Source organism: Protopterus annectens, chromosome 14.part0 (assembly GCF_019279795.1).
Source record: "Protopterus annectens isolate FY-2018-M chromosome 14.part0, PAN1.0, whole genome shotgun sequence".
Classification (NCBI taxonomy): domain Eukaryota; kingdom Metazoa; phylum Chordata; order Ceratodontiformes; family Protopteridae; genus Protopterus; species Protopterus annectens.
Genome location: NC_056748.1, coordinates 221,897,347 through 221,924,569, shown reverse-complemented (window position 1 = coordinate 221,924,569; position 27,223 = coordinate 221,897,347). Strand labels below are relative to the sequence as shown.

General features: G+C 45.3%; 1 protein-coding gene across 1 annotated transcript in view; it reads left to right on the top strand.

Moving 5' to 3' along the window:
- CFAP58 (cilia and flagella associated protein 58) overlaps positions 1 to 27,223 on the top strand; it is a 2,107,107-nt gene that overhangs the window by 739,249 nt on the left and 1,340,635 nt on the right. The gene's annotated exons all lie outside the window — the stretch shown is intronic.

Here is a 27,223-nt window from a genome sequence, read left to right as displayed (position 1 = left end):
TAGCGGAAAAAATCTTCAGGAGGTGGGGTCAGCCTTGCTGCGATCTTTTTGCAACCCCTCAAAACAGCAAGTGCCCAGACTTCTTCACCCTCTTCCCTCTCCCAGGTCTTCCCCCCAGAGATGCTCTAGTCCACGATTGGCCCCGGGGTCTTCTGTATGCTTTTCCCCCTTTTCCCTTAATTACTCAGCTAATCCAGAAAGCAACTGTTTTGAGATCCAGAATGATCCTTGTTGCCCCTTACTGGCCTCAACAAATTTGGTTTCTGTTTGTGCAACGTCATCTACTAGATCAGCCCTGGCATCTGGACCCAGCGCCAGATCTTCTGACACATCAGTCGGACGGGCTGCATCAATCTCTCCAATCTCTCAACCTCGCAGCTTGGTTGCTCCACTTCCAACCCTAGCCAGGCTTCCCTCAAGCTCTCATTCAGTTTGTGACATCATCCTTGCTTCGCACAAGTCTACTACCAAAAAGACTTATGCTAGCAAATGGAAGCGTTTCTCTGTTTGGGCAGGGGAGAAACAAGTTGACCCTTTTACAGCTCCTGTCCATACAGTTTTAGAATTTTTGGCAGAACATTTTCAAATGGGTTCTTCTTCAGCCACCATCAGAGTTCAGCTGGCAGCTATTGCAAATTTTCATGTTGGATTGTCAGAGACCAGCATTATGTCACACAAACTTTGTAAAGCCTTTCTAAAAGGAACCCTCTTACTTAGGCCCCCGGTAAAAGATCCTCCCCCACCATGGGACCTAAATTTGGTGCTGTTGTCTTTAATTCTCCCTCCCTTTGAGCCTGCGGCATCCTGTTCGTTAAAGTTGCTCTCTTGGAAAACTCTGTTCTTAGTAGCCATCACTTCAGCGAGAAGGGTATCGGAACTTCAAGCCCTTTGTGTTTGCCCTCCTTACCTTGTTTTTCACAAAGGTAGAGTGTCACTTAGGACTAATCCGTCCTTTTTACCCAAAGTACTCTCTGAAAAAACCTGAATCAGACCATCGATCTTCCTGTCTTCTTCCCACATTATACCAATAGGTCTGAACAGAAGTTACATTGTCTGGACGTTCACCGTCAATTATGCTTCTACCTGAATAGAACCAAGCAGACGAGGAAATCAGAACAGCTCTTCCTGTCTTACGCGGAAGGGAAGCAAGGCCTGCCAGTTTCCAAAGTAACCTTGTCCAGGTGGTTGACCCCTGTTATCATGTTGATTTACCAATTGAGGCATAAAGAGCTCCCTATTAAGCCCAGAGCTCATTCAACCAGAGCATTAGCTTCTTCAGTAGCCTTTCAGGCAAGATTGTCAATGGATTCCATTTGTGCAGCAGCCACATGGGCCTCTCCACATACCTTCATTTCTTATTACAAGCTGGACATGACCTCTAGAAGTCAGGCTGATTTTGGTTCCACTGTACTCAAGAGTCTGTTCCATTGAGCCACCCAGGACTAAGGTGCTAGGGACGCTGTCCCATCCAGCAAGAATGAAGGCGAGATTGACAACTTAACATTGAGAAGTTATGTACTTACCATAACGTTCCATGTTAGTTGTCTTCTCGCCTTCTTTCTTGCGTCCCACCCTCCATCCCCCTAGCCTGGCAAGACCGAGAGTATCTTCTGAGATGTGTTATCACAAGAGTTATCTCCTTAGCTACCTCTCTTCCTTTTCTTGGTAACTCTTATAAGAGTTTTATATATGTGTGTCATGGTGGGGACATGTATGTCCATGGTGTTAGCTATCAAACGAGATCTGGGTATATGACGCCTAGCATTATGGGACATAAGATAGCCTCGAGCCAGTAAAAAAAGCTCTTGAACTTTAGTAATAGGCCGAGTCGGAGCCGAGGTTCGGCTCCGAATCCCATCCAGCAAGAAAGAAGGCGAGAAGAAGACAACTAACATGGAACATTATGGTAAGTACATAACTTCTCATTCACAGTGGTTTAAAGGAATATCCCCTCACATCTGTAAAATCGTATACAGTTCTAGGAAAGCTTCTACATCTTGTTGCTGTGGCTCCTGTCATCATGTTATACTAGCAAAAGACATTCAACAATTTAAGACAGTATGGAAGCTGTAGAATTTTTATTTACTTATTTTACATTTGTTGACCGGGATTGTCCAACTGAGCTGAAGGGCCCTTTTTCTGCGGAGGCCCGGGGAGAAAAGCTCCAACATATTATACAATTTTCATTATAAATTAGCATTAAACAGCAATGTTACAGGATTATTACAAGGCATTAAGTAGCAATACTATGTTATTCAGTGTCAGTAATCAGGATTATAGCATAACTATTTCAAGATGTATAAAAAGAAATATGTCATTAAGATGAGTATAGGTTTTGGGGTAAGTAGTTAAAAAAACAGTTTTATCATGATGTAGTTGCATGAAGGCAAGACAATTGCAGTAGAGTGTTTCTCTGAGGCAATTTGCTTAAATAGATTTTAGAAGACAGTAGAAAGGTAGTCAAGGAAGATTAGAGAGAGCTAGTGAGAATAGTGAGTTAAGGGCAGAAAGTATATTAAGGTATGATAAGTAGGGGATGTTAAGGAGGGAGAATGCAGTGGCAGGACCATTGACTTTTAAAGTGTTCTTTGGTGGCTGTCTTAAATTGTTTAGGATGTGTAAGGGTCCTGATTTCTAGTGAGAGCCTATTCCAGGCAATAGTGGGGTGATAGATGTACATGTTGCATCCAAATTTAGACTTGGTCTTGTAGATTTGTAGTAGCTCTTGGTTAGAGCTTCGGAGAAGTCTTGAGGGAGAATAATGGGAGATGAGACGGGATAGTGCTGGGCAGTAGAAAGGCTGGTATAGGATAGAATGGATAATCTGGAGCTGAGCGAGAAGAAGCTGGTGGGGTAATTCAAGCCAGTTTAAGTGTTTTAGAGAGAGACAGTGACAGGATTTGTAGGTTTGTTGGGCAGCAAATCTAGATACCTTGTTGTAGGTAGATTCGAGTTTGGTTAGGAGTGCTGAGTTAAGATTTGTGAGAATTTGAGAATTGTACATTAGACTGGGTAGAAGGTAGGTAAGAGAGAGAGTAATTTTGGATTCAGAGGTAAGGAATTTCTTGTTACCGTAAAGTTTTGAAGGTGTCTTTTTGATACAGTTATTAACATACAAGTCAAATTTAAGCTGATCATCGATAGTTACACCTAAGAGCTTAGTGCTGGATTCTACCTGAATGGGAGTGTTATTAAGGGACTGTATGGAGAAGAAGGGTTTAATGTTTATGAACTTTTTAGGTAGAAAAAGTAACAGCTTTGTTTCTTTAGGGTTAAGGATGAGCTGGTTGTTGGAGAGCCATGTTTCAACTAAGTTAAAAGATGCCTGAGTAGCTGAGAAGACCTTAGAGGGAGAGTTGGCTGTGGTGATGACTGTAGAGTCATCTGTGTATTGCACCAAAGATGACTGAGGACAGGAGGTATAGAGTTGATTACTAAAGATATTAAAAAGTAAAGGCCCTAGGATAGACCATTGAGGTACACCCAGTTTGACAGGGAGAGGAGGGGGGAGTACAGAGTACCATCTCACTGACAGATCTATCAGTGAGGTACCTAGAGAACCATGCAACAGTATTAGAGGAGAAGTTGAGGTTATGAAGTTTGTGCAGCAGAAGAGAGTGTGAGACATGTTGAAAGCTTTTGAGAGGCCCAAGAATAGGCAAGAAATAAGTTTATGGTCATCCATGGCTATAGAGACTGTGTTGACGAAAGATAATAGAGCTGTAGTGGTGGTATGTTTGGGTCTGAAGCCGTGTTGAGTAGGTGGAAGCAGATTTTTTCCTGTATTAGACACTGCATAACTTGTTTATGAATACATTTTTCTAGTACTTTAGAGAGAGGGGAGAGGATAGCGATAAGTCTAAAGTTGGAAATATCAGAGGAGTTACCTCCTTTGTGTATAGGTAGAGTGTAGCACTGTTTCCAGATGGAAGGGACTTTAGATTCAGAGACAGAGTGATTAATTAGGATAGATGCAGGGAGAGCAAGATTGTTAGCTGCTAGTAGAAGAAAAGTGGAAGGAATATTGTCAGCAGATGCTGAGCATGGTTTTAATTTAGAGAGTAGAGTTTTGATGTAGCTAGTAGGTACAGGTTTGAGGGAGAAGGTATTTTAGGATATAGCATTAGGAGTAGTTTCAGAAAAGTTGGAGATGATAGTAGTAGAAGAGTTTGGGTTAGGGTTCAGTAGCTTAGATATTGAATCGATAAAATAGGTATTAAAGATAGTGGCATTTTCTTCATGTGTGTTGTCTGGGCATGGATTGGAGGAGCTAAGATTACCAGGATGTAATTTCCGGTTAATAGAGTTCCAGAATTTTTTAGGATTAGATTTTAGGGCTGTGAGAGGTTTGTTATAGAAGTCCTTTTTATCTTTGTTTATGTGTTTTTTTTGTCAGATTTCTGAGTTCTTTATATTTTTGTAAGTCTGCAGAGAGCTTAGTTTGTGACCATTTTTTTTCATAGTTTGACTCTAGTTATCATAAGGGTATGAGTGGGTTTTGAAAGCCACAGAGATATGGTGGACTTAATTTGGACTCTGCGAGGGGGAGCAAGTGAGTCTAAGATGCTAAGGAAGGTGGAGCTGAAAGCTAGGACTGCTTCATCTACTGGGAGTTGGGTAAGGAATTTCCAGTTTACTTTAGAGAGGAGGGCATTAAAGGTTTCTGGATGGAAGTTAGAGAGTTTATGACAAGTGATAAATTTAGGAGGTTTTGAGAAGTGGGGAGTAAACCTAAGCACTTTTATAGGGCAATGATCACTCAGGGTGTTTGGGAGGGTTTCAGGGTTATGATATTTGGAAGGATTAGATACAAGTACCCAGTCAATAAGAGTACTAGATATGTGAGAGTTGTTTGTATGGGTGGGTTGGGAGATTAGCTGTGTAAAGCCATATAAATTAATATGAGTATTAGAGTTTGGATTACTGAGAGTTAACCAGTTAATGTTGGCATCCCCAAGGAGGATAGTTTCATTGGGGATGTGTTGAGAAAAGTATGAAAGAATATTTTCGAGCAGAGGAATGTTGTCCCCTGGAGGAATATAGATGGCTGCTACTGTGATAGTGGTGTGTTCGTTTATTTTAAGGTTAGCTGTAAGTAGTTCAGCAGGAGAAAAGGATGTGATAGGTTTCATAATACTTGTAATGGTGAGGTGGTTGGAGTTAGAGGATGGCAATACCACCCCTTTTTTGTTTTGGCGATCTATGTGGGGTATATTATAACCAGGTGAGAGAATGTCTTTATCAGAGGTTTGGGGTTTTAGCTAAGTCTCTGTTAGGATAATGACATCAGGGGTGTGAAAGGCTATCCAGGCATGGATTTCACTAACTTTGTTTAGAATACTATGGGCATTCATAGAGTAAAAGGAAATATGGTTGGAGAGGATGAGTTTATTAAGTTGGGAGAGGTAGAGTTATGCATGGCGGGGTGATGGATGGGCCCAGGATTTGGATGTATTTCTCCTGATAGAAGCAGGGCTACATGAAGTTGGTAAAGTTTGAAATTAAATGGGTTGTAAGTCAAGTACTTAGTCTTGGTTTTAGATGCTAGAGACTGAAGGGGAGGAAGTTTGATTTTAGGCAGAGGGATGTTCATGGAAACGATAGACGAGGATATTGTAATAGAGTACTGCAGAGATGATAAACAGTTAGTATGGGGATTAGTGAGATCTCTGTGGACAGGTGGTAATGGAGTAGTACAAGATGTAAGAATGAGAAGTAGAAGTAATGGAGGCAAGAAGAAAATGGAGAGGGTTGCAAAAGCTATGGCCTAAGGTGGGGAAATAGGATTGGGATTGAGTGAGGAGTGGATAAGGGACTAGGAAAAGTAAGTTGTTGGACCTGTTAGAGAGTTGAAGTAAAATTTAAGTGAAACAACCTGTAGGGGGAGTAGTGGATATATAGAAAGAAAGAGGATTTGCAGCAGACTAAACTATGAAGTGATAAGCAGGGGAGAAGAAGAAGGAAAAAGTGGAAGCAGTTAATAAGACAGCAAAAGCAATATTCTGATTTACCCATCCAGCATAAAAAGGGTACCAGGACTGTGATACTCTTTATAGGGATTCAGAATCAAACTCTGAAGGTAATTTAGCATATAATCTACAAAGGGGGCTAGAATAGTCCCTGTGATGTATCAAAAGAATTGCAATACTGTAAGAGTTAACACAGGAGCTGAAGGTGAGCTGATAGAAAACTCTGAAGTAAAAAAAAAATCAGTATAAGACAGTTGTATATACAGAAACTTATAAAAATGAGAGGCTGGAGGGGCAAAACAAAAGAAGAACATTTAAGTAAGGGTCCTTAAAGCAAAGAAACTGCAATGAGTGCTTAACATGAGATAGGAAAACTCTATTTGCTGTTTGTGGTAATACAAGTACCACAAGCCTCAGCTGGGTTTAGTCCATCTGAACTTTTATGTAGGAGGGCATCCCCAAGGTATTTTTCAAATTTCTAAAGAGACTTGGGAAGAAGAGTAGACACTATTGTACAATGCAACAAAACATTGTGTTAGTTTACAGGACAAACTAAAACTAGTTATACATTTAGCAAAGGAGCACTTGGCAGAAAGGTGAATAGATGCACCAACAAGTCTGCAATAAGAATGCCTGACATAGACAATTTAACCCAGAGATCAGGTATTAGTATTAGTACCCTCCATGGAGAATACATTTCTGACGAAAAAGCAAGGTCCCTCTGAGGTGACTGAAAGGCTAAATTGCAGTAAACTACAGCTTTAGACAACTAGGGAATGAACGATAGAGCAAATATTTCACATTAATGTACTTAAAAAAATAAGTAAAACAAAAATGAATAAAGAGTACAGTTGTACAAGTAAACTTATCATAACAGTAGATCTTCAAATGATTACTGCTGCAGCAGCCTAAACTATAGATGTTAAGTTGTCAATCTCGCCTTCATTCTTGCTGGATGGGTTCGGAGCCGATCCTCGGCTCCGACTCGGCCACTCTAAAAGCTCGAGAGCTAATTCCACCGGCTCGAGGCTCCCCTATATCCCACAATGCTAGGCGGTAACTCCTCAGATCTCATTTGCCGCTACGCGATCGAGGTGCTTTTTTCAACCGGCTCAGGTTAGTTGAATCTTTTGACAGTTTTAGTCAGTCAGACCCCCCCTTTAAGTTAGCTCTTTTTATAACTTTTAAGTTAAATAGTTTTAATCCCCTTTTAGTCAATTTTTCACCAGTTTCCTATCCCAAATTATCGAACCTTTCCCTCGGGCTTTAGGCCCACTCCCATCCCTCCCTTGGTAGCTGGAGTGTCTGTGTTTTTGTAGGGAATTTTTTGGTTTAAAACTTAATTATAAGTTAAATTTTATAGTTAAATTTTAAAGTTTTATATTTGGAAGTGTAATCGGTGTATGTGTGTGTGTGTTTGGGATTACACTTTTACTTCTCTTTGGACATGTCCAAAGAATCAAAGGTCTCAGGCTTCAAGAAGTGTGACTCGTGCTGTCAGAAGATGTCTCTGACAGACGGTCACACTTCTTGTGTTTACTGCCTGGGACCATTGCACCTGCAGGACTCATGTGCTGTTTGCCATGGCTTCAGCCCTAGAGTCCTGCAGGAGCGAAAAAATAAATTAATTCTAAGAGGCTTATTAAAGCCTGAGGGTCCCTCGACTCAGTCATCAGGGAAACCCTCCAAGTCCTCCAGACCTTCGGCTCCAGCCTCTGAGCCGACTTCTGGGGGCCCTAAGTCCATTCGAACATCGGCTCCGGCCGGAGCCGATGAATCTCGAATTCATGTACCTACGGTGTCCTTGGCTCCGGCCGGAGCCGAGGAAGACATAACCGAGTCGGCTCCGATCAAGTTGTCGGAGCCGACAACTAAGAAGAGGTCCCGTTCTCCATCTATCGGCTCCGTTCATTCGGCTCCAGCATCACCTTTGCTGTCTGAACGGAGCCATAGATCCCACTCTTCTAGGTCTTCCAGGTTATCGGACCATGACCTTCAGAGAGTAGTGAGTCGACTTCTTAAGTCCGAGGCACTAGCCCAGATGCTTCAAAGTCCGACTCAACAGTCAAAGACTATCCCCACCACTCAAAATATTCCTCCTCTGACTCTCTTGAGTTCGGAGCCGGGGCGGTTCGGACCTGAGACTGTGGTGGCGTCGGAACCGATACCTTTGTCTTCGGTTTCGTCGTCGGCTCCGATGTCTTCCTTGGAAGAATCTCGGCGACGGACTTCCCTCGTCGGCTCCGAGGGGGCGAGTGGCATCGGACCCTTGTCCGACCCCGCTCTCCCTCTCGGTGCTTCGGCGCTGGTGAGTTCGGCTCCGACATCGGCCTCGGAGCCATCACTGTCAGTGCCGGGGGAGGTTTTTCGGAACGGAGACCTCCAGCTCTGCCTGACAGGGGTGCCTTTGAGGTCATGAGGAGCGTGTTAGAACCAGGTTCTAATCCACAGTTGGCTCCTTCTGCCCTTCCCTCCATGGTGCCTCTGGTGATTTCTACTCACTCTCTTGTCCCCGACCGTAGAGAGCCAGCTCCTCAAGTTTCCCCTGTGGGGATCTCCTCCTCTTCCGAGGCCTCTCCTGACCCTGTAGGAGAGCCCCCTAGGAAGAGGCAGTGTAAGAGGAAGCACATTGACTCCCCTGAGTCTGTCACCTCTGACACTGATTTAGAGGATTCTGAAGGTTCCCCTCGTTCCCCCTCTGAAGATGTCTACTTTGCAGACATCCTTGAAATTTTAAAACAGAGGGGGAATTGGCCAGCCCTCAACCCTTCAGAGGATGAATCAGTGTACCTTGAGGCGTTTGGCTCTCGACCTTCCACCTCCTGGGTGTCCCCTCCCTTTGACCCCCTTATGCAAGTGGTGGCAAAGAAGGCTTGGGCGGCTCCTGACTCAGTGGAACCCACCCCCAGGAGACCATCTAAGTTCATCACGGCCCCCAAGGATAAAGAGTTTCTGACCAAAGGCATCTCTGTTGATGCTATGGTGGTGGCTGCAGCTACTAAGAAGGAGTTAGCTGATCCTTCGGTGCCTGTTCATCCTCCTAACAAGGAGTCTAGGTCGATGGACAGGTACGGGAAGCAGATGTTCTCGTCAGCGACCTTTACTATGAGATTGCTGAATTACCTGTGTCATTTTACTCGACTTCAGAGGGACTTACTCAAGGAAGTGAGTGAGATGTTGAAGGACCCAACAGCTGCGGGTTTTCAGGACAGGATGAACTCTCAGCTGGCTACCCTTAATTCTATTACCAACTCCTCCATGCGCCTCCTTTCATATGCGGCTGATGGAGCAAGTAGAGCGGCAGGTACAGGTGTAGCCTTGCGTAGGCACGCCTGGATGCGGCTTTGTAATTTTGCGGACCCCTTTAAGGCGTCCTTCACTAATTCACCCTTTGATGGATCATCCCTCTTTGGTCCTCAAGTGAAGGAAACCCTGACTAGGTGCGAGACTGATGGCAAAACTCTTTCTGCCGTCGGAGTCCGTTTTTCTACTCCTTCTAGACCTTACCCCAAAGGTTAGAAGGGGGGAAAGATGTGGTTCCGTAAACAATCTCAAGGAGACTTGCCTGACACACAGAGTCGATACCCCTCTAGAGGCAGAGGAGGGAACAACAATGGTAGACGCCGTCCCAGAGACAGAGGGGGCCCGCAGAATCAGGGCAGACGAGAATCCTTTTCCGACAGGCCTTTTCAGCATCCCTGAGGTGTTGCCCGACTGTCCACCTTCGGAGGCAGTCGGGGGAAGGTTGTCACTGTACCCAAAAGCCTGGCTATCCCTAACTCAAGAAAAGTGGGTACAGTCTATCATTTCTGAAGGCTACAGAATCCCTTTCCTTTTCATTCCAAAGCTGTCCAAAAAATCCCTTCCAGATGTTCCACCCAGTCAAAGGGAGCAAGCAGCATTAGAAATTTCAAAGCTGCTCGCAAAAAGAGCTATTCAACCAATGCCAGCAGACCAAGTAGGATCTGGAACCTACTCCAAATTCTTTTTGGTTCCAAAAAAAAAACAGGGGACTGGAGACCCATTTTGGATCTCAGCAACTTGAACAAGTTTATCAAGAAAACAAAGTTCTGGATGGTCACGCTGCAGTCCATTCTTCCTCTTTTGGAATGGGACAGCTGGATGTGCTCTATAGATCTCCAGGACGCGTACTATCACATCAAGATGAATCGACGCTCCAGGAGGTTTCTCCGCTTCAGGCTGGGAACCAGTCATTTTCAATTCAGATCCCTGCCCTTTGGTCTCACTACAGCCCCCCAAGTGTTTACCAAATGCATGGCAGTGGTAGCCTCTCATCTGAGACGTCAAGGATTCCAGGTGTTTCCTTATTTAGACGACTGACTCCTTACAGCCCCCACCAAGCATCTTTTACTCCTCGCCAGAGACTACACCTTTTGCACATGTCAGGCATTAGGCATTTCAATAAACTACGAAAAGTCTGTCTTGTCGCCTTGTTGTGTTATTACTTTCATAGGCGCAAATTTAGACACAGTCAAGATGTCAGCCAGACTCACAGAGCAGAGGATAGCAGACATGCACAAACAGGTCTTTCTTCTTTTGCAGAACAACAAAGTCAAAGCCTGAAAGTCTTGGGAATTATGGCGGCGGTCATCCCTCTCCTACCATTAGCTCGCTTCCATATGAGGATTTTGCAATGGATGCTCTTCACACAATGGTCTTACCAAAGCCTTCCAATGTCCCATCCTATTCGGATAACTCAGTCGTGCAAGAGTCATCTCTCTTGGTGGATCACATCTCCTCAGCTCCTCCTAGGGAGACCTTTTGTCCCTCCCCCTCCGGTTGCTACAGTGACAACGGACGCCTCCCTGATCGGGTGGGGGGGGGGGGGCATTTCCAGGGCAGGACAGTCCAGGGCATGTGGCAACCGTTCGAGTGCCACTTGCACATAAACGTCCTAGAGATGAGAGCAGTGCTTCTAGCATTGCAAGCCCTACAAGACTCTCTTCCCAAGGGAACTATAGCAATACAAACAGACAACATGTCTGTAGTGTCGTACATCAACAAACAAGGCGGAACCAGGTCTTACCCCCTATGTCGAGAGGCACTCAGACTATGGCAATGGGCGATTTCTTCTCAGCGATTTCTGTTAGCAACGCACATCCCCGGGAAGTCCAATGTGATTGCGGACAAATTGAGCAGAACTATTCTCATGCCTCACGAGTGGTCTCTGAACAATTCAGTGTTGGAGAAAGTTTTTCGAAAGTGGGGCAGGCCTTGCTGCGACCTTTTCGCTACTCCTCAAAACAGCAAGTGCGATGATTTTTTCACCCTCTTTCCCCAACCAGGCCATCCCAGCAGAGACGCTCTAGTGCACGTTTGGCCCCGGGGACTTCTATATGCCTTTCCTCCCTTCCCACTGATATCCCAGTTGATACAGAAAGCCATCGCTCAGGAAGCTTCTATGATCCTCATTGCCCCTTACTGGCCTCGACAAATTTGGTTCCCCTTTCTCCACCGTTATCTGTTGGAACAACCTTGGCATCTGGACCCAGTTCCAGACCTCTTGACCCATCAGTCGGGTCAGTTGCACCACTCCCTTCCCTCTCTGTACCTCACAGCTTGGTTCCTCCAATTCCGACCTTAGCCAGGCTTCCTTTGATATCTCACTCAGTTAGAGATATCTTGATTGCCTCTCATAAATCTTCCACTCGGAAGATTTATCATAGCAAGTGGAAATGTTTTTCCTATTGGGCACACTCAAAGGACATAGATCCTTTCACTGCTTCTATTCAAACAGTTCTAGACTTTTTAGCCAGACCTTTCCATGCAGGTTCGTCCCCATCTACCATTAGAGTTCAATTGGCTGCAATTTCGAACTTTCATGTTGGAGTCTCAGAGTCCTCTATCATGTCTCACAAACTCTGCAAGGCCTTTTTAAAGGGAGTCTTTCTACTTAAGCCACCCATCAGAGATCCTCCTCCTCAATGGGATCTCAACTTGGTTCTGGCATCCTCAATTCTTCCCCATTTGAACCTGCGGCTTCATGTTCTTTAAAATTACTTTCGTGGAAGGCACTCTTTTTAGTAGCTATCACCTCAGCTAGAAGAGTCTCTGAACTTCATGCTCTGTGTAGTCGACCCCCTTATCTGGTATTGCATAAAGACAGGGTGTCCTTGCGTACCAACCCGTCCTTTTTGCCCAAAGTAGCTTCATTGGCAAATTTGAATCAAACCATTGAGCTCCCTGTTTTCTTCCCAAATTATTCTAATAGGTCAGAACAAAAGTTACACTGTTTAGATATTCATCGCCAACTTAGGTACTATTTAGACAGGACCAAACAATTCAGGAAATCTGACCAACTGTTTGTTTCTTATGCAGAAGGTAGAATGGGCCTTCCAGTCTCTAAAGTCTCTCTCTCTAGATGGCTTACTTCATTGATTACCCTAGTGTATGAGACAAGACATCAGCGATTGCCATCCAAACCCAGGGCTCATTCAACTAGAGCTTTAGCCACTTCTGTAGCTTTCCAAGACAGGCTGCCTATTGATTTGATTTGTTCGGCAGCTACTTGGGCTTCTCCCCATACCTTCATTTCTCATTATAAGTTGGACTTGGCCTCTAGAGACTGAGCCAACTTTGGTTCCACTGTACTCAAGAGTCTGTTCCGATAGGCCACCCGGGACAAGGTGCTAGGGACACGGTCCCATCCAGCAAGAATGAAGGCGAGATTGACAACTTAACATTTAGAAGTTATGTATCTACCATAACGTTCCATGTTAGTTGTCTTCTTCTCACCTTCTTTCTTGCGTCCCACCCTCCTTCCCCCTAGCCAGGACAGACCTAGAAGAGTTTTCTTCCTTGTTCTTATGGAATTTTATTGCTGGCCTTAGCTTTCAAATGAGATCTGAGGAGTTACTGCCTAGCATTGTGGGATATAGGGGAGCCTCGAGCCGGTGGAATTAGCTCTCGAGCTTTTAGAGTGGCCGAGTCGGAGCCAAGGATCGGCTCCGAACCCATCCAGCAACAAAGAAGGAGAGAAGAAGACAACTAACATGGAACGTTATGGTAGGTACATAACTTCTAATTATAGGATAACATCTGCTGGTGTCCAAAATTTTAGGGCATCTTCCACACACTGAAACCACTGGTACTAAGCCTTTCATGCTTACTGAGAGAGGGAGACTGAGCTAGGAGTAAAAATGCATGACTATCCACATCCTGGCATAACAATACAGTATAAAACAATGGGGATAGAGGGAAGGAGTGGCTACTTCAGCAGTTATCATTCGGACATCTGCTATTATGATAAGTTTACATCTGATGTTGTAAATCTTTATTCATTCCTTACTGTTAGGACTTCTGTCCCATCCTCAGAACTGACATGGCCATTACCAAGCCCCTCTCATAGTCTCTTTAGATCTCGTTTGCCATGTTCCTCATCAGACATGCCAAGGCTTCTCTCCAGCTAAGTGTAGCTTTTTGTGGTATTTCTAGCTCTTAATGTTTCTTAGCCAGTTTGTTCTAGTCTAAGGTTATTTCTCGTCTTTACCTTTCATATTTTCTGACTAAAACCTACCCACTAACTTGGTAGTTCTTTCATACCATCGTTGGTACTACTCCCTCTTCCCTTCCTAGTAGGCCCTTCTCTTACCTTTCTAGTATTTTTTAATACCATTTTGGTACTTTTTTCCTAGACTTCTGTATAAAAAAAAAAAAAAAACAATACACAGTTTTTTTTACTAACCCTTTATCTTTCTTGTTTGGTAGTTTAGTTTATTGTGTGGTAGTATTAGCATGTTATAATGTCAGATAAATCCAAGCTTGGGTTCAAGCAGTGTGATAAGTGCAAGTGTAAAATGCCCAACTCTGATGGTCACGCCCGGTGTGTTTATTGTTTGGGCGTTGACCACATTAACATTTCCTGTGACATTTGTTCTAGCTTCAGCAACCGTACTCTAGCTAAATGGAAAAACAAACTTATTCTTAAGGGTATGCTGAAAACACTCTTCTCGGAGGCTCTTTCTCTAACCACCTCCTAAGCATAAGGACATGAAAAAATATAAAGAGAAATGGAGTCACTCGGTTCCGACATCTCTATCCTCCTTCTTCCAGGCTTTCTGCGCAGACAACTTTGGCACCAGGTTCCATGTCTTCTTTCTCGGTGCCGCCTTTTATTTTGACTCAGACTTCAACCACTGTACCAGCTTCAGCATCATCCCCCTCGGTGCCGACCTTGTCTTTGACACAGGCTCTGACTATTGTACCTGCATTGGCACCATCCCCGGCCACAGTGCTGATGTCTTATACAGCTCCACTGATACTGACACTGTCATTTCCGAAGGTTGAACACCTTCCCAGAACAAGGTATTCTCCCTCTTATGACCCCTTTTTGGGACATCATTTTAGCCCATTTCTTGAGAGACCAGAATCTCCATCGGCAGCTTCCTTCAGATCCACCAGGAGTCATTCAGAACAAGATGTAGTGAGGTTTGTGGACCAGCTTTTAGCAGCTAGAAGATTACCCACCCTGGCTAGGTCTTCCCTCCCTCTTGGAACAGAAGCTGTCATGGCGTATTCACCTGTATATCCTCCAGCCTCTTCCCAGGTCTCGGAGACTTTGATATCACTGGCCATCCTGGTGCATTCTGTCTCGGCTGTGACAGTGGAGTCTTCCCTGTTGGCACCGATTACTCTTGGTGCAATGGCTCCTTTGGAACTGGCGCACTCTCGGAGCAGTGATTGGGCTGTCGCCACCATGGCACCTAGTTCGGTACCTATTTTTTCAGTGGCGCCGTCTATGGCCACGGCTCTCCCAGCAGATACCGGTCCTCTTGGAGCTCCTCACCTGGTGGGGGGCTCCCCAGGGTGGGGTGTGACCCTGGTTCTGAGGTTGTCCTTCTCAGTTCTGGGCTCCCATCCCTCCTCGGATGGGCCTGCTTTCCAGGTGATGGAGAGGGTCCGTGCTTCAACAGGCTCATAGTTGGCACCATTGGCATCGACACCAGAACCCCCCACTAGCATGCAGCTGTCCCAACCCCCTACTCTGGGATCCCAGGCATGGGAGCCACAAGACCTTCCCCTGAAGGGATCCCTTTCTCTGGAGTCCTCCTCAGAAGATCCCACTGGAGAGCCATCCCAGAAGAAACTTTGCAAGAGGAAGCATCTTGATTCCCCTGAGGAATCCATCACCGAAGACACTGATTGCAATGAGGGAGAAGGGTCCCCACGTTCTCCCCGGAAGACATCTCATTTGGAGACATTCTCGAGATCCTCAAGCAGAGGGGAGACTGGAATCCCTCCAACCCTTCTTCAGAGGAATTGGTGTTCTTGCAGACCTTCCATGCTTGGCCATCTACTTCCTGGGTGACCCCAACTGTGGATGAGCTTATTAAACTTATTGTGCAGCGTGCCTGGAAGGCTCCGGACAACATAGAACCTGCCCCCGGAGGCCAGATAAAATTTTATTCACTCCTGAAGACCAACCCAATTGGTCCAAACAACTAGCAGTTGATTCCATGGTCGTGGGGGCGGCCTCCAAGAGGGAACTGGCAGAAGATAGTTCCACTGTTCATCCCCCCAAACAGGGAGTCTCGGGCTATGGACAGACTGGGGAAGTGGGCCCACACTTCAGCAACCTTTGCCATTTGGTCATTGAATTATTTGGCACACTTTACTCGCCTCCAAAGAGACCTAATCTCAGAAATGTCTGCCTCTTTGGTGGGGGTACTGCCTGAAGAGGTGCATGACACTGTTGCCTCTCAACTATCTACCCTGGAATCCATCTCGAACTCCCCGATGCACTTGATCTCTCACACTGCTGAGGGGGCAGCTCGAGCAGCCGCATCAGGCATCGTCATGAGACGGCATGCTTGGATGCGTTTGTCTGACTTCGCGGACCCCTTTAAATCTTCCTTTATCAACGCGCCTGTTGACGAATCTTCCCTTTTTGGTCCCAAAATAAGAGACACACTATCACATAGTGAGAAGAACGGAAAGACCTTGTCTGCTGTGGGCATATGTTTTTCCACCCCCCAGAGATCCTACTCATGAATCAGAGGGAAGGAAAATTGTAGTTCAAGAAATCCCAAGGATCTTTTTGTGACACTCGTGATGAGCAATCCCCCTGGGGCAGAGGGGGCAACTCATCCGGAAGATGCCCCTTTCAGAGCAGAGGGGGTCCACACAACCAGGGCGCTAGAGATTCCTTCTCCAACCGACCCTTCCAGTGCTCCTGAACAGTGGCCCGATTGCTTTCCTCCGGAAGCAGTCGGGGTCGATTTTTGCTGCACCTACAGGCCTGGCAACTCATAACAACAGATGCATGGGTGCAAAGAATAATATCCAGAGGCTATCATATCCGATTCAATCTTACTCCCAGACCCGTAAAATGAATCCCCAATGTCCCACCCAGTCAGAGGGATGCTGCAGCCTTAGAAATCGAAAAGCTGCTAAAAAAAAAAAAAAGAGTTTTCTAGCCAGTCCCACCAGACCAGAGAGGATCCGGCTTTTACTCGAGGACCTTTTTAGTACCAAAAAAGACAGGACTGGGGAACAGTCCTGGATCTCAACATACTAAACAAATTCATAAAACCTCAAGAATTCTGGATGGTCACAGTACAGTCCATTCTCCCATTTCTGGGGAAGGACAACTGGATGTGCTCTATAGATCTCCAGGACGCGTATTACCACATAAAGATGGACAAACACTCCCAGAGATTTCTCCGTTTCCGGCTGGGAGCCAATCACTATCAGTTCAGGGTACTGCCCTTTGGTCTCTCGGCAGCCCCCAGAGTGTTCACCAAATGTATGGCAGTCGTCTTAGCTCATCTCTGGCTACAAGGATTCCAGATGTTTCCATATTTAGATGATTGGCTCCTTACCGCCACGACCAGGAATCTTCTCATTCTCAGTCTCTCTTACAATCAAGATCTTACTCTTCACCTTGGTATCACGATTAACATGGACAATTCACAAAAGTCTCTAACAAGAGCACTGGAATTCATTGGAATGATCTTCGACACAACGTCCTGTCAAGCTTCCCTTCCTCCTCACAGGCTTTTAAAAATAAGAAGCCAGATTCAAGTCCTCCTTCCACAGACATTTGTACCAGCATGCCTTGTACTACAGCTATTGGGATCTATGGCAGCAACCATTACCTTAATGCCACTGGCGAGGTTGCACATGAGACTAATACAGTGGTTCCATTCATCACAATGGTCGATCTTAACCCACCCACTCGACCACATGATACGCCTTACAAACCTTTGCAAGAAAGAAATGCTTTGGTGGATGAAGCCAGAATCAAATCTTTGGTGTCAACCATTCTGCTTTCCCCAGCCCAGGGCCACGGTGACCACGAATGCTTCCCTGTTAGGGTGGCAGGAGGAATTTCCAGGTAAAGACAGTCCAAGGCATCTGGTCCCCCATGGAGGCCAATTTGCACATAAATGTCCTGGAATTGAGGGCAGTTCTCTTAGTGTTGCAAGCGTTCCACACATCCATTCCTTCCAGAACAATTGCAATTGAATCGGACTACATGTCAGTCGTCTGGTACTTCAAGAAACAAGGCAGAACCAGGTTGTACCCCCTGTGTCGGGAGGCCATGAGAATTTGGCACTGGGCGATGGCTTCCAACCACTTTCTCATAGCAACGCACATTCCCGGGAGTTCTAATCTTATTACGGACAATCTGAGCAGGAACATTTTAATGCCCCATGAGTGGTCCCTCAGTCCTATAATAGCAGATCAGATCTTCTGCCATTGGGGCAGGCCTTGCTGTGACCTGTTTGGTTTTCCCCTAAACAACAAATGCAGAAGCTATTTTGCCCTGATCCCCCCTCAGGAGGAGTCACCGAGGGATGCTCTGATGCACGATTGGCCCCCGGGTCTGCTGTATGCCTTTCCCCCGTTTCCCCTCATCTCAAAATTCCTCCAGAAAGCTTAGAGGTTGAGAAGCAGAGTGATCCTCAGTGCTCCTTATTGGTCCCATCAAGTCTGGTTCCCTTTCCTATGGCCTCATCTGATTTACAGCCCATGGATCCTGAATCAATCCCAAGGTCTGCTGTCTTATCTTCAGGGACTGATTCACCCCAATCTCCACAGCCTCAAGCTCACAGCTTGGTTTCTCCACTTCCAATGATTGCCAGGCTACTTGATATTTCATCCCGTGTTCACGAGATTCTTCTGGCTTCACACAAACCTTCCACCAGGAAAATTTATTCTAGTAAGTGGACTAGGTTCTCTAGATGGGCCAAAGAACATAACATAGACCCCTTTTCCATGCCTATTCAGAAGATCCTACAAAACCTGTCCTACCCTATTACACGCAGGAGCTTCAGCATCGACAATTACAGTGCATTTAGCAGCTATTGCAAATTTTCACAATGGAATTGACAATTCTTCTGATATGTCACACCGACTGTGCAAAACCTTCATGAAAGGAGTATTACATATTAAACCTCTGGTCAAGCCTCCTATAGAGCCATGGGACTTACCTTTGGTGCAAACAGTCATTAACAAGTCCTCCCTTCGAGCTGTCTAACTCCTGTGATATAAAATGTTTGTCTTGGAAGACTCTGCTTCTAGTAGCCCTTACCTCAACAAGAAGAGTATCTGAGTTGCAGGCCTTGAGTGTCAAGAGACCTTACTTGATTTTGCATAGGGAAAGAGTGTCCCTACGTACTGACCTCTCCTTTTTGCCCTAGGTCATTTCTGGGTTTTCCATTAATCAATCTATTGACCTACCATTTTTTTTTTCCTCACCATTCAAATAGAGGGGAATACCTTTTGCATAGCCTCGATGTTCACAGGCAGCTTAATTTCTACTTGGACAAAACTAAATCTGTCAGAAAAATGGATCAATTGTTTGTGGACTTTGCAGGAGCCAGATTGGGTAATCTTCTTTTCAAAATGACTTTATCTTCTTGGCTCAGAAACGCCATTACTTTTATCTACCATCAGAACAAAGTGCCCTTACCTTCCAGAATAAAGGCTCACTCTACTAGATCGATGGCTACTTCAGTGGCTTTTCATTCCAGAGCCTCTACGGATGATATCTGCACAGCAGCCACTTGGGCAAGACCTCATACCTTTATCACTCATTACAAATTAGATTTGGCCTCCAGGGGACGAGCATCTTTTGGTTCTATGGTGCTCCGGAATTCCTTCCTTAGGGCCACCCAGGACTCAAGTAGCTGGGGACTCTGTCCTAACAGTAAGGAATGAATAAAGATTTATATCATCAGATAAAGAAGTTATGTCTTACCATAACTTTCCGTCTGTGTTGTAGATCTTTATTCATTCATTACTTTCCGCCCTCCTTCCCCCTGCCTGGACTCTTGGTGGACTTTAGGATTTCCTTATTAGTTAAGGTATTTGCTCGGACAGAGCCTCCTACTATCACTTTTATTACTTCTGTACTATAAAGTCGGGCAAACTCGATCTGAAGAGACTATGAGAGGGGCATTGTGAGTAGGTCTTAGCTGAGAATTTTTGGCTGGTGTGAGCTTGGTAACGGCAGTGTTGGTTCCGAGGGCGGAACCGAAGTCCTAACAGTAATGAATGAATAAAGATCTACAACACAGATGGAACTTTATGGTAAGACATAACTTTTTTTTACACAATTGTACTGTGTTCATCATATAGATCACTGCTGCAGTAGCCTTAGCCATATGGGTAGATTACTACATTTGGGAGATGGAAGAGGAAGGGTCTAGTAGCTACTGGAGAATGGCCTTAAAAAAGTTTGATCAAGCTCTAGAGAAGGAGTCAAGTTTGTAGGGCTTTGTAAAAGTATGTATAGAGTTGCTGCTTCTAGAATACTTCTAGAATCTAACCCATTCCAGAAAGCCACAGATGAAGCCAAGGCCCTAGTAACGGCTTGCACCTGTCACCCCTGGGATTCCGGATATTGGCAAAGGCTCTTGCCACCCCCATAGTGCCTTTTTTAGGCAAGGCTCAAATTCTAAACCTACCACCCTAGAACACAAAAAAGGAAAAAAACTAAGGGTAATGCTGCTCAATGCCAGAAGTCTAAATCTCAAAATGCACTTTCGAGGCCCTTCTCAGTATGGAGAACATCGATGTCTGTGCTGTGACAGAAACCTGGTTCAAGGCTCCTGAGAGCACCCCAGCGCTATCAGGTTTTACCTCATATCATGCGTTCGCCCCAAAATCCGGACAATACCAAGAAAGGAGGGGGGGTATCCATATTCATCAAGAACACCCACACCTCAAGACTGGTGGCAACGCACGATGCATCGGAGACCATCCAGGTGCAATTAACCATAGGCAAGACTGCTCTGCAAATTGTAGCATGTTACAGGCCACCCTCACAAACTCAGGAAACTCACATGGCCTTCCTGAAAACACTAGAGGGATAAATGTATCACCAAACACCATCATACTAGGTGACTTCAATTACCCTAATATAGACTGGGAACACTACTCAAGCCCAAACACCCTAGCCCAAAAGTTCCTGGAATTCATAAACTCAAATGCCATGGAACAACTAGTCACCATCCCCACAAGAGGAGATAACATACTTGATCTCATCATCACGAACATGGGAGCACAATGTTCAACACGAAGTATACCCCTCACTGGTGAGATCAGATCACAAACTAATCTCGCTGGAGGTCCTCATCCCACCCCCACCTGAAATAAAAAAGACCACAGTAAAGAACTTCTCAAAAGCTGACTTCACACTTCTAAAGACTAGTGTGGTCTCCTTTCAGGCCCCCGAGCCGGCTGAAAACAATACTCAAGCCGCTGAATCACTTACAAACGCCTTCTACCAGCACCTGCAGGACTGCATGGATAAGGCAATCCCAAGCAAAACAAAGACTCTTTGTACCAAAGGCAAGCGTCCAGTCTGGTGGACCCCAGCCATAAACAAACTCTACAACAAAGGAGGAAGCTACTACAAGATAGAGCAAAATCCTTAAAAGGTAAGACACCCTTGATCACTATAAGTAAAAACTAAGAGCTCTCATAAAATCATCCAAAGCAAATTTCGAGAGAAAAATAGCTAAAGACTCAAAAGACAATCATAAGGCCTTCTTTAGCTATGTTAGAAACCTAGGAGGAAACTCCCAGATATGCTCAGAACTAGTTCAAAATGATGTGAAGATTACTGATCCTACAGACATTGCCAACATACTGGCTGACAGGTTCAGTGCAAACTTCTCCCCTCCCCAAAAGGAGAGATATCTATACCAAATGAGTGCAGCCCCCAAACATCTCCAGCGCCCAAGTGAGAACTGCTCTCTCCAAAGCAAAAACACAGCATCCATGGGACCCGATGGTGTCCCCGGCTGTGTGCTCCATGAACTCAATGAGGAATTAAACCCACAGCTAGGACAGCTGTTTAATCAAAGTCTTACCTCTGGATACACCCAGGAGTGGCGCACTGCAACTGTGGTCCCACTTCACAAAGGCAGTGCCTCCACAGACCCTGGAAATTACCGCCCATTAGCTTGACAAGCCTTATCTGCAAAGCCATGGAGAGGATCATAATGGACCTCATAAATAAAGACATAGGGAATTTGCAGACTTTGGATCCAACCCAGTTTGGCTTTGTCAAAGGCAGATCATGCCTTTTAAACTTGGTTGACTTTTTGAAACAGTCACCAAAGCCATTGATGAGGAAAGGCAGTCCATACAGCCTACCTCGATCTGGCTAAGGCCTTCGATACAATACCCCACTCGGGTATCATTGAAAAACTCATCAGCTTAAATGTTAACCCATACATCACAAGATGGGTTGCAAACTGGCTGAGTGACAGAACCCACAGGGTCAGAGTTGCTGGCGCCATGTCAGACTCAAAGCCTGTCACAAGTGGTGTCCCACAGGGCTCAGTCCTGGGCCCACTCTTGTTTGGCATCTACTTTTCCAGTACAAGCAAACACAGGAGGGTTATGGCTGACAAAGTTTGCAGATGACTGCAAACTGGCGCCATAGTAGAAAACACATCTGACACAGATATCCTTCAGAAGGGTCTCACAGAAACGGATAACTGGTGCCAGAGCCACGCCTAAAGTTAAATGCCAAAAATGCATAGTCATACCCTTCGGGAAAAACAAGGTTACCCCTAGCTACCAAATAGGTGGCAATCCACTGAGCACAGAAGAAGTTATCAGGGACCTGGGGACCCAGGTTGATAGTAGTTTGTCATTCGACACCCATGTAGCTAAAGTAGTTAGGAAGTCCTTCTACATTGCCCACCTTATCATGAAGGGATTCTCATCTAGATCAAGGGAGGTCATAGTCTCCTTTACTCATCACTCATCAGACCAATGATTGAGTACAATGCCCCATTCGAATGTATCTGACCCGACACTTGCAGCAGCTAGAGAGGCCACAAAGTTCCTCACCAAAAGGATAAAGGGTCTCAAAAATCTGTCCTATGCTGCCCGACTGAAAGAACTCCAGCTCTATTCAGTCGCTCACCGCTTGCTCAGAGGTGACCTTTGCCTAACATACAAGGCCATGTCAAACCCAGATTTGATGAATATGCTTCACCTCAAAAAATCTAGATCCATCAGAGCCACAAGGGCGGGAGACTTAAACCTCGACACGGCTATTAATAGGACGTGCTGGAGAGATAGATTCATCACCCAAAGACTCCCTATGCTGTGGAACAAAATCCCGGTACATATGAGGCAGAGCACCTCGCTGGCCTTGTTCAAGAGAAATCTTGACCAATGGATGGGAGATCGCAGATATACCCCAGGAATTACCTCAGTGTCACTGCTCGACAGAGGCACAGCAAAATAATGGGTATAGTTCCCCATACTAAAGGGGTGGCGTAAGCCACAAAACAATGGGCTAGGCTTATAAATGCCCTCGGGCAGATAGCCTAGTATGAACCTATGAACCTATGAACCTATGAACCTTGACCCTGCCTGGAATAGTTTTATTGTGGTGAGAATAACAAAAGGTAAGAGCCAGAGACAACCATTTAGAACTAGTCTGCTTTGACACAGGTTGTCCCTTCTTCTTACCTTCACAAGAAATGAGCAATTGATCAGAATATATGAATTATTTTGTTCTGTCAAGACAGTGCCTGAGCTGTCTATGTACATCCAAGGTATAGAGAGCCCCTTCTCCCTAATTTTTGGGTTCAAGAAAGAAAACAGGGAGATGCATAGTTTGGCTTAAAGCAAACTTGGATACAACTTTAAGCATAAAAGCAGGATTAGTTCTCAAATAAACTCTGTATTTGTGATAGGGTCGGTCCACAACAAGAGCTTGCAACTCAAGATACTCTTCTTGCAAAGGTCAGAGCAATCAACCAGTTTTCCATATTAAGAATCCCATGAAAGCCAGATGAGTTTGTTCAAATGAAGAGTTAGCTTTTCTAACACAAGATTAAGATCCCAATAAGGGTTCACCAGTTTTCTTAAATGTCTGATATGCAGAAACCCTTTCAAAACATTTTGACATGTGAATGCTTTGAAATGGGGATCCATGGGCAGACATGCTGACATGACAGACAAGTATACAGGATAGAGGAGTCAGAAAGGTCTTCAGATAGTAACTCACACAAATATTGTAAAACCAGAGAAACACTAGCCCTGAAAGGGTGCTGGTTATGTTGTTGGCACCAACTAGAAAACCTTTTCCATTTGCTTATACTGTATATGAATCTAATGTTGTCTGTTTTTGTCTGTTTCAGTCTATTTTTGTATGTTTAAGTGTGAGGGGACATCATAGGTTCATAGGTTCATACCAAGCTATCTGCCCTAGGGCATTTATAAGCCTAGCCAGAGTGTGTTTGGCTTTCGCCACCCATTTTAAATGAATTTTGCTATGCCCTTTTTCGAGGTTAGTATAGTGTGTCTCTGTCTAACAGTGACACAAAAGTGATACCCGGGGTAAACCTACTATCTCCCATCCACTCATCAAGATTCCTCTTGAAGAGAGTCAATGAGGGACTCTGCCTAACCTGGACTGGGATTTTATTCCAGAGTGAAGGGAACCTCTGGGTTATGAATCTGTCCCTCCAGCATGTCCTATTTATTTCAGTGCTGAGGTTCAAGTCTCTCGAGTGCGTAGCTCGATGGGATTTGGATTTTCTGAGGTGCAGCATGTCCATTAATTCTGGGTTGGACATTGCTTTATACGTCAGGCACAGATCGCCTCTGAACAGGCGGTATGCCACTGAGTAGAGCTGGAGTTTCTTTAACTGGGCAGCATATGGCATCTGTTTGAGCCCTTTGATTCTCTTGGTGAGGTACTTTTGGGGTCTTTCCAGTTGCTGCAGGTGTCTGGTAAGGTACATCCCAAAAGGGGCATTGTACTCAATTATGGGCCTGATGAGGGATGAGTAAAGAGGCACGATGACCTCCCCTGATCTAGATGTGAATCCCTTCATGATTAGTTGGGCTATATAAAATGTTTTTCTAACCACTTTGGCCACGTGGTTGTCAAATGAGGGATTGCTATCAACTTGGGTCCCCAGGTCCCTAATTACTTCTTCCGTACTTAATGGATTACCACCTATGTGGTAATTTGTGGGCACTTTGTTTTTACCAGAGGGGATGACTGTACACTTTTTGGCGTTTAGCTTGAGGCCATGGCTCTGGCACCAGTTGTCTGTTTCTGTGAGGCCCTTTTGTAGGATGCTTGTGTCGGCTGTTGAGTCGATTATGGCGCCCAGTTTGCAGTCATCTGCGAACTTGGTCAGCCACAGTCCTTCCGTGTTAGCCTGTACCTCCGAGAAATATATACCGAACAAGAGAGGTCCCAGGACTGAGCCTTGTGGGACGCCACTTTTAACTGGTTTGGAGTCTGACATGGCTCCAGCAATTCTAACCATGAGGGTTCTGTCCTTCAGCCAGTTTGCAACCCATCTAGTGACATAGCGGTTTATATTTAAGCTGGTGAGCTTATCTATAATGCCCGAGTGGGGTTTTGTATCGAAGGCTTTTGCAAGGTCCAGGTAGGCTGTGTGGACCACCTTCCCCTCGTCAATGGCCTTGGTGACTGTTTCAAAGAAACCAACCAGGTTTAAGAGGCAGGATCTGCCCTTAACAAAGCCGAACTGGGTAGGATCCAGTGTCTGTAGGTCCCCAATATCTTTATTTATGAGGTCCATGATGATCCTTTCCATATCTTTGCAGACCAAGCTTGTCAGGCTTATGGGGTGATAGTTTCCAGGATCCGTTGATGCACCACCTTTTTGGAGAGGGACCACTGTTGCTGTAAGCCACTCTTTAGGTACATATCCTGTAGTAAGGCTGAGATTGAACAGTAGTTTTATGTTTGGGTTTATTTCTTCTTGGAGTTCATGTAGGACGCAGCCCGGGACACCGTCTGGTCCCATTGATGCTGTGTTTTTTGCTTTTGAGAGGGCAGCGCTTACCTGAGCATCTGAGATGTCAGGGGGGGCAGCACTCTGCTGGGATAGATATTTGCCCTTTTGGTGGGGAAAGGGGGAGAAGTTTGCACTGAACGGGTCAGCTAGGATGTTGGCAATGTCTGGAGTATTTTTTGTCATTTTGGACTAATTCTGAGCATATCTGGGAATTCCCACCCAGGTTCCTAACATAACTAAAGAAAGCCTTGTGATTATCCTTAGTGTCCTGTGCATTTTTTCTCTCGAAGCTGGCCTTAGACGATTTTATGAGTGCCCGTAGTTTTTTGCTAATACTGATCAGAGATGCCTTCCCTTTTTGGGATTTTGCTCTATCATGTAGTAGCTTCCTCCTTCTATTGTATAGTTTGCTTATGTCTGGGGTCCACCAGACAGAACGCCTAACTTTGGAGGATTGGGTCTTGGTTTTATTTGGGATTGCATGATCCATGCATTCCTGAAGGTGTTCATAGAATGCGTTTATAAAGGATTCTGCGGTCTGGGCTGTATTTTCCACAGGCCCGGAGGCTTTGAAGGATTCCACCTCAGTTTTGAGGAGTGTGAAATTTGCTTTAGAGAAGTTTTTCACTGTGGTTTTCTGGGCAGGGGCTGGGGTCAGGATGTGAATATCTAGTGAGATTAGTTTATGGTCTGATCTTACCAGTGAGGGATACACTTCTGGTCTGGAGCATAGCGTCCCCATGTTGGTGATGATCAGGTCCAGTATCTTTTCCCCTCTTGTGGGAGTGGCAACAAGTTGTTCCATAGCATTTGAGTTTATAAATTCTAGGAACCTTCGGGCTAGGGTGTTGGAGCTAGAGTAATGCTCCCAGTCTATGTTAGGGTAGTTGAAGTCGCCCAATATAATGGTGTTTGGAGAGACCTTCATATTTTCCAGTGTTCTCAGGAAGGCCGAGTGGGGTTCCTGGGTTTGGGAGGGTGGTCTGTAGCAGGCCATAAACTGTAAGGCAGTTTTACCCACTGTTAGTTGCACATGGATAGTCTCTGATGCTTTGTGATGTGCCATCAACCTGGAGGTGTGGGTTTCTTTGACGAATATTAATACTCCCCCTCCTTTTGTGGTTCAGTCCAAGTTTTGGGGCCGAAAAATATGGTATGAGGTGTAACCTGGTAGTGCTGGGGTGCTCTTAGGAGCCTTGAACCAGATTTCTGTTACTGCACAGATATCGATGTTCTCCATGCTAAGGAGAGTTTTGAATGCGTGCATCTTGAGGTTTAGACTTCTGGCATTGAGTAGCATTACTCTTAGTTTCTTATCCCTTGTGATACCTATGGAGGTGGGTTTGTCTTTTGAGCCTTGCCTAAAAAAGGCACTATGGGGGTGGCAAGAGCCTTTGCCAATATCTGAAAGCCCAGGGGTGACAGGTGCAAGCCGTCCCTAGCGAAGCATCGTGGCTTGTCGAGCATGTCATTCCAGGCAGACAGGCATTGGATCCCCTTTGAATGACACCAATACTTAAGCCAGTTGTTGAAATTGATCATCTTGTCTTCATATTGTGGCATCATTCTTGGTGAGGGTAAGATGCTACTCAAGGTCAGGGTCATACTGGCCTGGGCTAAATGCTCAGAGAGCTCCTCTATGTCTCTTTTCATGTAGTCCAGGGAGGTACATCTCAGGTCATTCACACCAGCATGGACAATGACTGAGTCATGTTTGTACTTGCCTTGGAGTGACCTGAGTGTTTGTGTTATGTGGCGGATCCTAGCACCCGACAGGCAGCTCACCATGACCTTCTCCTTGTTCAGCCTGGTGAGCGGGACATCAGTGTGCCTGACAATAGAGTCACCTATTACAAGTGTATCAGGTGTGTTGTTTAGCCTTAAGGGCTGTGACTGTTCGGCACACTGGCTTTGTGAGCTATGTGTTGCACGTGTTTTGTTTTGGGGTAGTGGTTGCTTGGGTGTCTGCTTTGG